The sequence below is a fragment of the Microcaecilia unicolor genome, chromosome 4, assembly GCF_901765095.1.
Source record: "Microcaecilia unicolor chromosome 4, aMicUni1.1, whole genome shotgun sequence".
Classification (NCBI taxonomy): Eukaryota; Metazoa; Chordata; class Amphibia; order Gymnophiona; family Siphonopidae; genus Microcaecilia; species Microcaecilia unicolor.
Window position 1 is genome coordinate 110,378,018 of NC_044034.1, and position 12,271 is coordinate 110,390,288.

Here is a 12,271-nt window from a genome sequence, read left to right on the forward strand (position 1 = left end):
TCAGGCAGGGGCAGGAAGCAAAGGAGCAGCAAGGATGTTTTAGCTGCTCAGAATGTCAGAGGGGGGAAGCACAGGGCTAGATTAACACTATTTCCTAAACTGTATATTTATGGGCCTTCCTACCAGGGACTCCATCCCCCACTATCATTTCATCTCTCCAGAAGTAGCAGGGAAAAGTGCAAAGCCTATCTGTATGATAGCAGTAGTAGTTGAGCATAGTATAGAGACTATGCAAGCATATGCTTTGAATAGAGAGGCTTAATGGGTAGAGAAGGAGAGCTGCCAAGTTACCTGGTTCCAGGAGGGAAATTCTGAGGCAGTCCTGGATTTCTGCAACCCTATCCTGGTACATTATGGGATCCGAAGTGCTGACTTCTGTTGAAGAACACTGACTTGGGATATAAGTTCAAAAACAGGACTAGCCAAAAGGTCTCTTTCTTGGACTGGAGCTGGGTAACTTGGCAGCTCTGCAGCCGTGGGCTCAGAACCAAGGAAGCTGGGCAAGTCATATTCACTTTCTATTGCCTCTGATACAAACCAGAGATTCCAAGGAAGAACTGGCTGAAAGAGTGAGATTTAAGGGCAATGGGTCCATTTACAACGTTTGACATGTGAAAAAAAGTTCACAGCTGTGAAAAAAGGTTCACAGATGGAAAAAGCAAAATAAAATATAGTAGTTTCTGAAAGAATATAGGCAGAGTGGAGGCAGTATTAGGACAGAGTTCAAAGGAATTTGCCCGAGTAAATTAATAGTTAACAGGATAAATTTCCTGGGTTGAAAACTTCTCTTCACTTAGTATGTGCACAAGTACATTTGTACCAGTGAACTTCCCCATTCCAGCCCAGATTTTCAAAGGGAAGCTTAATTTCTATGAGACTATCCTTACCAGATAGACAGAAGCATCCACAGTGAAAAATGAACTTGCAGAACTATTGCTAGTAATATGTAATTTATCTTAAAAAACAAGCAAGATACCAGAAGATTGGACAGTGGCCAGTGTAATGCCAATTTTTAAAAAGGGTTCCAGAGGTGATCCAGGAAATTATAGACTGGTGAGCCTGACATCAGTGCTGGGCAAAATGGTAGAGACTATTATAAAGAACAAAATTACAGAGCATATGCATAAGCATGGATTAATGAGACAAAGCCAACATGGATTTAGTGTAGGGAAATCTTGCCTCACCAATCTACTACATACACATTTTTGAAGGGGTGAACAAACATGTGGATAAAGGTGAGCCAGTTGATATTGTGTATATCTGGATTTTCAAAAGGCATTTAACAGAGTACCTCATGAAAGACTCCAGAGGAAATGGAAAAGTCATGGGATAGGAGATAGTATTCGATTGTGGATTAAAAACAGAAAACAAGAGAGTAGGGTGAAATGGTCAGTCAGTATTCTCAATGGAGAAGGGTAGATAGTGAGGTTCCACAGGGGTCTGTACTGGGACTGCTGCTTTTAACATATTTATAAATGATCTAGATATGGGAATAACTAGTGAAGTAATTAAATTTGCTGATGACACAAAGTTATTCAAAGTTGTTAAATCGCAAGAGGATTGTGAAAACTTGCAAGAGGACCTTGGGAGACTGGAGATCTAAGTGGCAGATGACATTTAATGTGAGCAAGTGCAAAGTGATGCATGTGGGATAGAGGAACCCGAACTATAGCTACGTGATGCAAGGTTCCACATTAGGAGCCACCAACCAGGAAAAGGATCTAGGTGTTAATGCTGATGACATGTTGAAACCCTCTGCTCAGTATTTGGCGGCAAAGAAAGGAAATAGAATGTTAGGTATTATTAGGAAAGGAATGGAAAACAATAATGAGGATGTTATAATGCCCTTGTATCGCTCTATGGTGCGACCACACCTTGCATACTGTATGCAATTCTGGTCACCGCATCTAAAAAAAGACATAATGGAATTAGAAAAGATACATAGAACGGCGATGAAAATGATAAAGGGGATGGGATGACTTTTCTATGAGGAAAGGCTAGAGAGGCTAGCGTTCTTTAGCTTAGAGAAAAGATGGCTTAGGGGATATATGATAGAGGTATAGCAATGTTGCTACAAAGTAGTAAATTTAAAACAAATTGAAGAAAATATTTCTTCACGCATCATGTAATTAAACTCTGGAATTTGTGCCAGAGAATATGGTAAAAGCTGTTAGTTTAGTGGGGTTTAAAAAGATTTGGATATCTTTCTGAAAGAAAAGTCCGTAAGCCATTATTAAGATGGACTTGGGGAAAAATCCACTGATGATTTCTAGACTAAGCAGCATAAAATGTATTGTACTGTTTTGGGATCTTGCCAGGTACTTGTGACCTGTATTGGCCATTGTTGGAAACAGGATACTGGGCTTGATGGACCTTTGGTCTATCCCAATATGTTATGTTCTTATGTACATGACATGCACTTTCCAGCTCTCTTTTCTAGTGCTGTCCTGCTGCTCATGTGCTCATTCAGGCAGTACTCCCACCTCCCACCAGGTCTACTCAGTGCTCACTATTATATAAAATTTTGGCATTTGCTGCCTGTTCTTTTCCTCAGCAGACAGCAGATCCTTCACACTTTCCTCTCCTTTGCAACAATATTCCCCCACCCCCTTCCCCTGAATCAGTGTTGCCAGATGGCAAACATTTTTCCAGCGCAAAAGCAGCCCAAAAGTCACCCCAAAATAGCACAATCTTAATATAAATATTAATAAGGTCAATATGAATATTAATGAGTTAATCATAATCAGCAGCAGCATAATCATAATCATCAGAATCACAATCAGCATTAGCAATCAGCACCATAATCTGCAGCATAATTATAATTAGCACAAATTCATAATCCATCCATCCATCCACAAAAGAAAAGGAGAAATTTCCCACCACAAACCATTTGTCTCTTTGATCTAGGCACAGAAAAAAAGATTTACTTCTCACAGATTTCAACCTAAATCACATTTAATGTGGGATATAAATGCTGTAAATAAGTAAATAAATAGATAGAAACTCTGAACGTTGAGCACCTGATTCTCATAACATGATGTCTGTTTAGTGGCCCTTTAGTAGGAGAAAAAAATCTCTGCATGAATATAACACATGCTAGGGTGTCCCTATAACCAGCCCCTCCAAATGACACACTGATTACGATTTATAACAAATTACTACTCTACCTATAAAAAGTTATACTTTCTCTGTGTACATCCATACGCAGCATTTTTATCTCGCTTCTATTTTCAAAGAGATAAAAATGCTACAGACAATAAAGCTCAATGAGGTAGCAGCATCTCATAGCACAACTCCACTCTGGCTCCCTTCCCCTCCCTCTGTCCCAGACTAACGCTTTCTTCTGTGGCTCCTCCGGCTCCGTCCTCTCTGGTAGCGGCCGCGGGTCCCTCTCTCCTGCTGTGAGAGATCAGGAGGGGACCCGCCACCAGAGCCACACCGTCTGGCATCTGTCTCCGCATCGCTGCTGGGGCACAGCTAAGACACAGGCCACATGGATGAGCCATGGGCGGGGGGCACAGAGACCACCTAACCACCACTGGCACTGACGAGTCGTGAAAGTGAGAGAAAAGGCACGCAGAGCAGAAGTACACTAGTGTACAGCAGCAAATGGTGCCAGATGATCTCAAATTTCATGGATCCCTCCTCCCTCGCCCTCCTATTAGTCCAATTTGGGCCAATAGGAGCGAGGGGAGCTCAGGGCAGGGAGTCAGGGACTGCTGCACGGAGTCTAGTGGCACTTCTTAACCTGCAACCGTGGAGGCAGTAAACAGTGCCCAAAAACCTGCAACCTGCAGCTTTCTCAGAAATTCCATGGGTGGTTGTGAGAAACTGCCCAATTTGGAGGTATTCCTGCCAACATGGCAAAACTCACTGATTCTCTCAGTGAGAATCAGAGCTCAGCCCCTCCCTTTCTGTGACCAGGGGTGTAGCTGCTATGGGGCCACAGGGGCCTGGGCCCCTGTAGATTTGGCCCTGGACCCCCCTGCCGGTGACCCTCTCAACCCCCCTCCCACCGCCAACCCGCCGCCTGCTACCTTTGCTGGCGGGGGACCCCAACCCCCGCCGCCGAAGTCTCTCTCTACCCCCCACCTGCCATCGCTGTTGCCTACCTTTGCTGGCGGGGGACCCCAAACCCTGCCAGCCGAAGTCTTCTTCCTTCGTTTGCTTTCTCAGTCTGATGTCCTGCACATACAACGTGCAGGATGTCAGACTCACAGAAACAGAATGAAGCTTGCAGGGCTGCAAGGCTTCTTTCTGTTCTGTGAGTCTGATGTCCTGCACGTTGTACGTGCAGGATGTCAGACTGAGAAACCAAACGGAGGAAGAAGACTTCGGCTGGCAGGGGTTGGGGTCCCCCGCCAGCAAAGGTAGGCAACGGCGATGGCAGGTGGGGGGTAGAGAGAGTCGGCGGCGGGGGGGGGGGGGTGTCAGAGTTTTTTGAGGTGTCGGCAATGGCAGTGGGGGGGGGGGTCGATATGGCTAAAATGTGCTCTCTCACCTCGGCTCTGGACCCCCCTACCGCTGAAGTCTGGCTATGCCCTACTAGAACCTTCCCATTGGCTGGATTCTATCACAGCCTCTGCATTGGAAAAGGGGGAGCATTGGAGAGCTGTCATGGGCTAATCTCTGAAAAATATCCACACACTTAGCCGTCCTTTTGGCTTTGAAACAGGTACTGTACAAATTCTGAAAAAATCCAGACAGTTGGTAATCCTAGCCTCCTGAATCCTAAGTACAACTGATAGGGCCCTCCTAAATTTTGAACCTGGGGCACGTGCCTAGTTTGCCTATGCCTTAATCCCGCTCTGGGGAAGAGAGAAGGAGGAGGAAGAGGTGCTAGTAGATTTTAAATGATATCTACAGTAGACACAGGTAAGGAAAAGTCTAAAAAAATAGTCAGAAGTGTCCTCTGCAAGAAAGTCACGCCCAAGGAGGTTTAATAGGCAGGAGATTAAGTGACGTCAGAATGCTGAAACCAATTAGGTCAGTCTAAGTTTCCCCTTCCCAGCGCAGCTCTCGTCCCCATTCACTCAAAACAAAGCAAGTAAACCTTTGAGCTGCTGTGTTTACCTTGTTGTTCTTTATTGTTGGTAGCATTTTTATTTAATCTCACTTATATTTTGAAACATGTCAGCTTGTGCAGCATATGGATATACAAAGAGGAAGTATAATAACAGAATAACTTTTCATACGTAAAGTAGTAATTTGTTATAAATCTTAATCAGTGGTCAGTTGGAGGGTCTGGTTACAGGGACACCCTAGCACGTGTTGTTGTTTGTACAGGGATTTTTTTTTTCTCCTGGTAATGGGCCACTAAAACCAGTGCTTTTTTTGTAGAAAAAAAGGTGTCGGTACTCATTATGGGCGGGGGTCACCACATATGGCTCCACCCCTATGATAGCCACACCCACATCAGCCACACCCCTTATACCAGCTATGGCACATATAAACAGACATCATTGAAAATATTATACTAGTATAGGAGAAAAAATAACGTGATTTTTTTTCATTATAAATAATTTCTGTAAGCTGTTACAGCTCCAGTATACCCAATGCAAAATAAGACAGCAGATGTAAATTCTCAAATTAGGCATATTTCAAACACTAAAATGAAAATAAAATGAATTTTTCTACCTTTGTTGTCTGGAGACTTTGTTTTTCTATCCATATTGGTCCCAGTCTCTGATTCTGCTGCTCTCTATCTGTTCCCTTAACTCCGTTTCCAGAGCTTCATTTCCATTTATTTCTTTGCTTTCCTTCTTTCTTCTTCATTTCTTGCCATACATCCATAAGTAAAAGCTGGGTCCTCCTCCATGGAATTGACTGGAGGAGGTATAACGTGGATCCAGTTTTTGCCTATTTTCTCCATCCATGTGCAGTTTTTCTCCTCTCTTCCCTTTCCCTCATCTCCATCCCTGTGCATCTTCTTCTTTTTTCTTTCCTCCCCTCCATCTATGTCCAGCACTTCTCCTCTCTCCTCCCCTCCATCCATGTCCAGCAATTCTCCTCTTATCTCCTGCTCTCCTCTCCATCCATTTCCAGCATTTCTCCTCTTCCCTGCCCTCCCATCCATGTACATCTCCTTCCTTTCTTCCTTCCCCTCCATCCATGTCCAGCATGTCTCCTCTCTCCCCCTCCCTTCCCTCTCATCCATGTCCAACGATTCTCCTCTCTTCCCTGTCCTCCTCTCCCATCCATGTCCAGTGATTCTTCTCTGCCCCCTCTCCTCCCCTGCCATCCATGTCCAGTGATTCTTCTCTGCCCCCTGTCCTTCCCTGCCATCCATGTCCAGTGATTCTTCTCTGCCCCCTGTCCTCCCCAGCCATCCATGTCCAGCGATTCTTCTCTGCCCCCTGTCCTCCCCTGCCATCCATGTCCAGTGATTCTTCTTTGCCCCCTGTCCAGTGATTCTTCTCTGCCCCCTATCCTCCCTGCCATCCATGACCAGCGATTCTCCTCTCTCCCCTCCCCTCCATATCCAGCAATTCTCTCTTCCCTGCCCTCCCCTCCCATCCTTCCAGCGATTCTCCTCTCTCCCTTGCCCTCCCCTCTCCCATGTCCAGCAATTCTCCTCTCTCCCTTGCCCTACCCTCTCCCATGTCCAGCAATTCTGCGCTCTCCCCTGCCCTCCCCTCTCCCATGTCCAGTGATTCTACTCTCTCCCCTGCCCTTCCCTCTCCTATGTCCAGTGATTCTGCTCTCTCCCTTGCCCTCCCCTCTCCCATATCCAGCGATTCTCCTCTCTCTCCCCTGCCCTCTCCTCTCCTATGTCCAGCGATTCCCCTCTCTCCCCTGCCCTCCCATCTCCCATGTCCCACTTCCACTCCACTCTCTACCGAAGTTGCAGCAGTGAACTGGCGGGCGGCGCTAGTAAAGGCAGCTGCAGGCAGGCTCGACTCTGTCCTTCGCTTCCCTGCCCTCTCAGCATCCCGCCCGCCCTCGTGGAAAGGAAATGACATAAGAGGAAGACGGGACGCAGAGAGGGCAGGGAAGCGAAGGACGGAGTCAAGCCTGCCTGCAGCTGCTTTTACTAGCGCCGCCCGCCAGTTCACCGCTGCGATTTTGGTAAATACTTAAAGGGGGCAGAAACGTTGGGGAGCTGCCGGACCTAAAAAAAAAAAGGTGCCGGTATGCCGTACCGGTGTCTACCGGCAAAAAAAAGCACTGACTAAAACAGACATCATGTTATGAGAATCAGGTGCTCAACATTCAGAGTTTCTATTTATTTATTTATGACATTCATATCCCACATTTAACTTGTATTAGGTTGAAACCAGGGAGTATTTGAAAGGTTTTTTTTTTCTTGTGCCTAGATCAATAGAGAAAGATGGTTTGTGGGAACTTGCTTCTTCTGTTTTGAAGAATGCAGTGATATATTATAAAAATGCACTTAATATTGCTTATTACTATTATTTACTACTGGTTGATATACAGCAGAAGTTAACCATGTCAACTTCATACTTTGTAATATAATTTTTAATAGCATTTTCTCAGTTATTACCCAAATACAAATAAAATTATAATGTTAATTATACAACCATCTGCCTCTTATGGTAGTTAGGATAACCTGGTCCTGGAGTTACCCAAGGCAGTCAGGTTTGTCAGGATATTGATTTGCATACAGTGGAGGCAGTGCTTGTTATGAAATGCTTTGAGTCCTACTGATCTGTACATCTGTTGTGTTATTTTGGTGGAGGAAACAGTCAGGTGGGCTTATAAGGAGGGAGGGGAGTAGGGAGGGGAAGGGTTCTTGGGGTATGTTCTCTGTAAAAGTTTTTATTGTGCCATGCTGGATAGTTTACTCTTTTTTCTTGTTCTGTATGAAACTTATCAACCAACATGTTTTGCTTTTAATAAAGATGATTAAAACATAAAAAATAAGTTTTGGATGTTACTGAATTCTATTATTCTGTCTCACTGTATTTCCAGTTTTGGCACACTATAAGCCATCACAAGAACAAAATATAAGAAAACCCATGGACTGCATTAGGGAAGATGTGATTCAATGAGCCCCAATGAAAAGAGAGTTTAATTCTACTTCCATTTAATTTCAATATATTCCATCATCTTTATAACACCAGGCTTCCCATGGCAGATTACAACAACATTTAAGATGAATCCATCAGGAAACAGGATATCCTCACTGAAATGTGGCCATCTGTATTGTATACAGCGTATTTATTTAGTTTAGTGTAGAAAAATGAGCACAAAATAAAATATAGAGTTTAAATTTGCTGTTTCTATCAGCTATAATAATTTTTAAAGCTGTTTTAGTGATATTCAATTGCTATTTCCTGATATTTATGTCTAAATATGGGAAGCTTTCAAATAAATTAAAAAGCTGTCCAATAAGTAAAAAACAAAATGTTGTCCTCCACCTTTTAAGATACTGCCTATCCAATTGAAACAGCTTTAGACTTGTTACAGATGGACTAACAATATAAAAAAAATGACAATGTGGATGCAGCTCATAGGCTTGCTTGCTTTGTTTTGAGTGAACATGGATGACGGCTGTGCTGGCAAGGAGAAACTTAGACTGTCCTAATTGGCTTCCTTGCTTAGAATGGACTAGATAGGCTCACTTCCACTCCTGTTTATTAAACCTCCTTGATCGCACCTGTCTTCTTGATTTGGTTCAAATCTGTAGCAGCTTTATTTACAAGACTGAGCGGTGCCGTACTGTATGAGGAAGCAGGAGGGACCTGAAAGCAAACAGTTCAAACCAATCAGGAAGGAGTTGATTAGAGGGAACATTTTTTTTTTTAACATGAAATGGGGCACAATCCTCTCTTTAAAAACCCAGCTCTGAGCTGGTGTTAGGTTTTCAGCATTATGGGCACGCTTGTTGGTTGTGTTGTCGTCTCAACATTGGGGGAAGGATATGAAATGGCCTTGTTTGCCTACATTTGCATGCAATTGGCATTGTCTGGTGAGCTTGCTGTTACCATGGTAAGGCCTTTTTTTGAGCATTGTGCACTGGTAAATGTAGGTGTTAATCCTGTGCTAATAGCCTCTAGCGCCGGTGTTTACTTCTGAGCACGGGCCTCCAAGTAAATACCTTGCCTAGAACATGTCGATTTCTTCAAAACACTCTGTCTCCTGCTCAGGAACCTGTTGCAAGGTAGGGAGCCACTCCCTTTCCTCCTCTGTAGTGGCATCTCCATATGAGAGCTCAGGGGAATTTCCTGGAACTCCCTAGAAGCAGTCAGTTGTTCAGGGGCAAAGACAGTATTACCTGGGTTGCCATGGGAATTCACTGGTCTCTCTCCCTCAGGTGTACTTCAGCTAATGTTTTCTTCATGGCTTGAAAGGGGTTTAAGACTCTCCCTTCTACCAACCCAAGAAGGAAGGCTTTTCTTTCTCTGTTTTTGGTTTAGCATATGCTGGCTTGGGAGTCTCTCTTTTAGAGCAAGTTATTCTGGGAGAGAGAACTCTGGGGTAGTTCTCTTTCCCTATCACAGTATATATAATCACCTTAATAAATTAAAATTATAGTTAAACACCTAATTTATTTAGATTTTGCTCACACCTTTTTCAGTAGTAGCTCAAGGTGAGTTACATTCAGGTACACTGGATATTTCTCTGCCCCAGGAGGGCTCACAATCTAAGTTTGTACCTTAGGCAATGGAGGGTCAAGTGGCTTGCCCAAGATCATAAGAAGCAGTAGTGGGATTTGAACTGGCCATCTCTGGATTGCAAGACTGGTGCTCTAACCACTAGGCCACTCCTCCACTCAATGACCATATGAATAGAACACTGCTGGTTTGTGAATGGAAGAAGATTCTACCCCCCACCCAATGATCTTATTGTAATGATGAATATTCTATTGTATATGTGATCCTTCCTCTTGCCTGCTTTCCATTCAAGTCACACCAGTGACATGTTTTAGATCTAGGCTCTAACACTTTTATACCATACTCTAAATGAAATCGTACTAACCAAAAAAACACACTCACCTAATTTTTTAAGTTAATAGCCTGTACAGATGAAGCAAACATCTTGTTAATTTAATACATTTGTCCTTTAAGTACCAAAATGTAACCCCTGGCTCACATGTCTTATATAGAAGACTATCTAATGTTTTCCCCATGGAACAGGAACTAAGTACATACCAAATGTATTGTTTTCCAGATCAAGACTGGGACTGGATAAATGTATTTATTTTTTATTATTTATTTACCGCCTTTTTGAAGGAATTCACTCAAGGCAGTGTACAGTATGAATAGATCAAACATGAGCAATAGGCAATTACAGCAGTACAAATATTCAAAAACAATACAAAGTACAGCATGGTATACTATTTACAATGTCAACACAATACGTAATAGAACATTATAATTGATAGCGAAGGGTAAAGCAAAGATGTAACATATAGAAGGGTAAGAAAGTAGGAAGAGTTAGAAAGTAAGGTGCTTGATTTAAAGAAAGTTGTAGATGAGGTCAGAGAAATGGTTAAATATTTTCTCAGCTAGGGTAGGAGTGGATAAACATGTCCTTCTGCAGTATATGCAGCCTGAGTAACTCTTTGTGTGCGAGTGAGACTAAAGAGTTAGTTACTTCTTCCAGTAAAGGCCTGGTTGAAGAGCCAAGCTTTCACCTGCTTCCTGAAGCAGAGATAGTCTTGTGTTAAGCGCAGCCTTTCAGGTAGTGCATTCCAGAGTGTGGGGGCTACTCCGGAGAAGGCTTGCTTGCAGGTATCACATTGAGGGGTACTATCGAAAGGGACGTCCTCGCAAAACGTCCTGATGGAGGGGCGGTGAAACCCGTATTATCGAAACAAGATGGACGTTCATCTTTCGCTTCGATAATACAGTCGGGGACACCCAAATCTTAGAGATGGTCGTCCTTAGACTTGCTCATTTCTGATTTTCAGCAATAATGGAAACCAAGGACGCCACATCTCAGAAACGACCAAATGCAAGCCCTTTGGTCATGGGAGGAGCCAGCATTTCTAGTGCACTGGTCCCCCTGACATGCCAGGACACCAATTGGGCACCCTACCAATGTACTCTACCTCCTCCCTTCATCTACAGCTCCTCTATACCACAGTCATATCCCTTCCATACCACCCACACTCAGGAATGATGATCGTTTTATTTTTGTGAAAAAGGAAAATGTTCTTCTCTATTACAGAAATTCTTCAGTTTATCCTGTGTTTGAACTAAAATAGTAGTGTTTAATTATTGTTGTTTACATATCAGGGAATTCAGTTTACAGAACATAGCCGTATAAGCCTCAGGTGGCATACTGACTATACATGATATTTTCTAAACTGATCATGGGGAATCCACTGCTTGCCCTGGGATGTTTCTGCAATTTGAGTTTCTGCCAGGTAATTGTGACCTGCATTGGCCACTGTTGGAAATAGGATACTGGGCTATTTTTATGATAAATTTCTATTTTGTCCTGAGGAATAAAATTGCCAAACCAGTTCTCTGTGGGTTATCAACAATGCAGGTATAAATTGAAGCAAAACAATTGAATAACTACCAGACATATTCACGAGAGGTATAGCTGCCATAAGATGAGCTGCAGAGGAAAAAAAAGGGGCAGGTCTCTCACCTGTTAACAGTATTTTTGAGGCAAACATTCAACACAGGGCAGAAGGTGAGAAAAAACACCATGTGTTTCTGCCAGCAAAAACAGATTGTGAGTGGAGATTAGATCTGGTGTTCCCAGGCTACATAATTCCATCTGTTCCAACTGGATATCCGTTTTAATGATACAGCTAAGGCTGTGCCCAATTCAGTAGTGCCAACTAAAGAAGCAATGATTGCCAAGTACTAAAAATGAGTATTTGACACTCTACAAAAGCTGCATAAGCCAGAGATGGCGGAAGACTTATTGGTGGTTTGTTGACAAGCTCCTTTATAAGTTGGTTCCCTTGGCTCAGTGCAGTGCTATAGTACCTTTTTATCCTTTCTATCATCGGCTGTGTTGGAAAGGTTATAGAGGTAAGGAAAGTAGAGGCATGACTTTGTGAATGCATGCCAACATTGATTTACAGATGGTCAGACTATATTTCTATGTAGATTCCCCACTTTCCCCACCATATATGTGGAACCCCAAGGACCCTATAGCACCTACAGCAGTGTACTGGCAACATGGTCATCTCCAACCAGTCATAAGCTAAGGGATTTCAAGTTCAATGTTTATAGAAGCAATTTGTATGTGTGTGGTGAATGGTGATTGTGGCTAGCTGAGTAGACCATTGTGCATATGTGGAAGGATGTGTGTAAAAGTGACAAGGGCTTGGGATGTTGGGTGT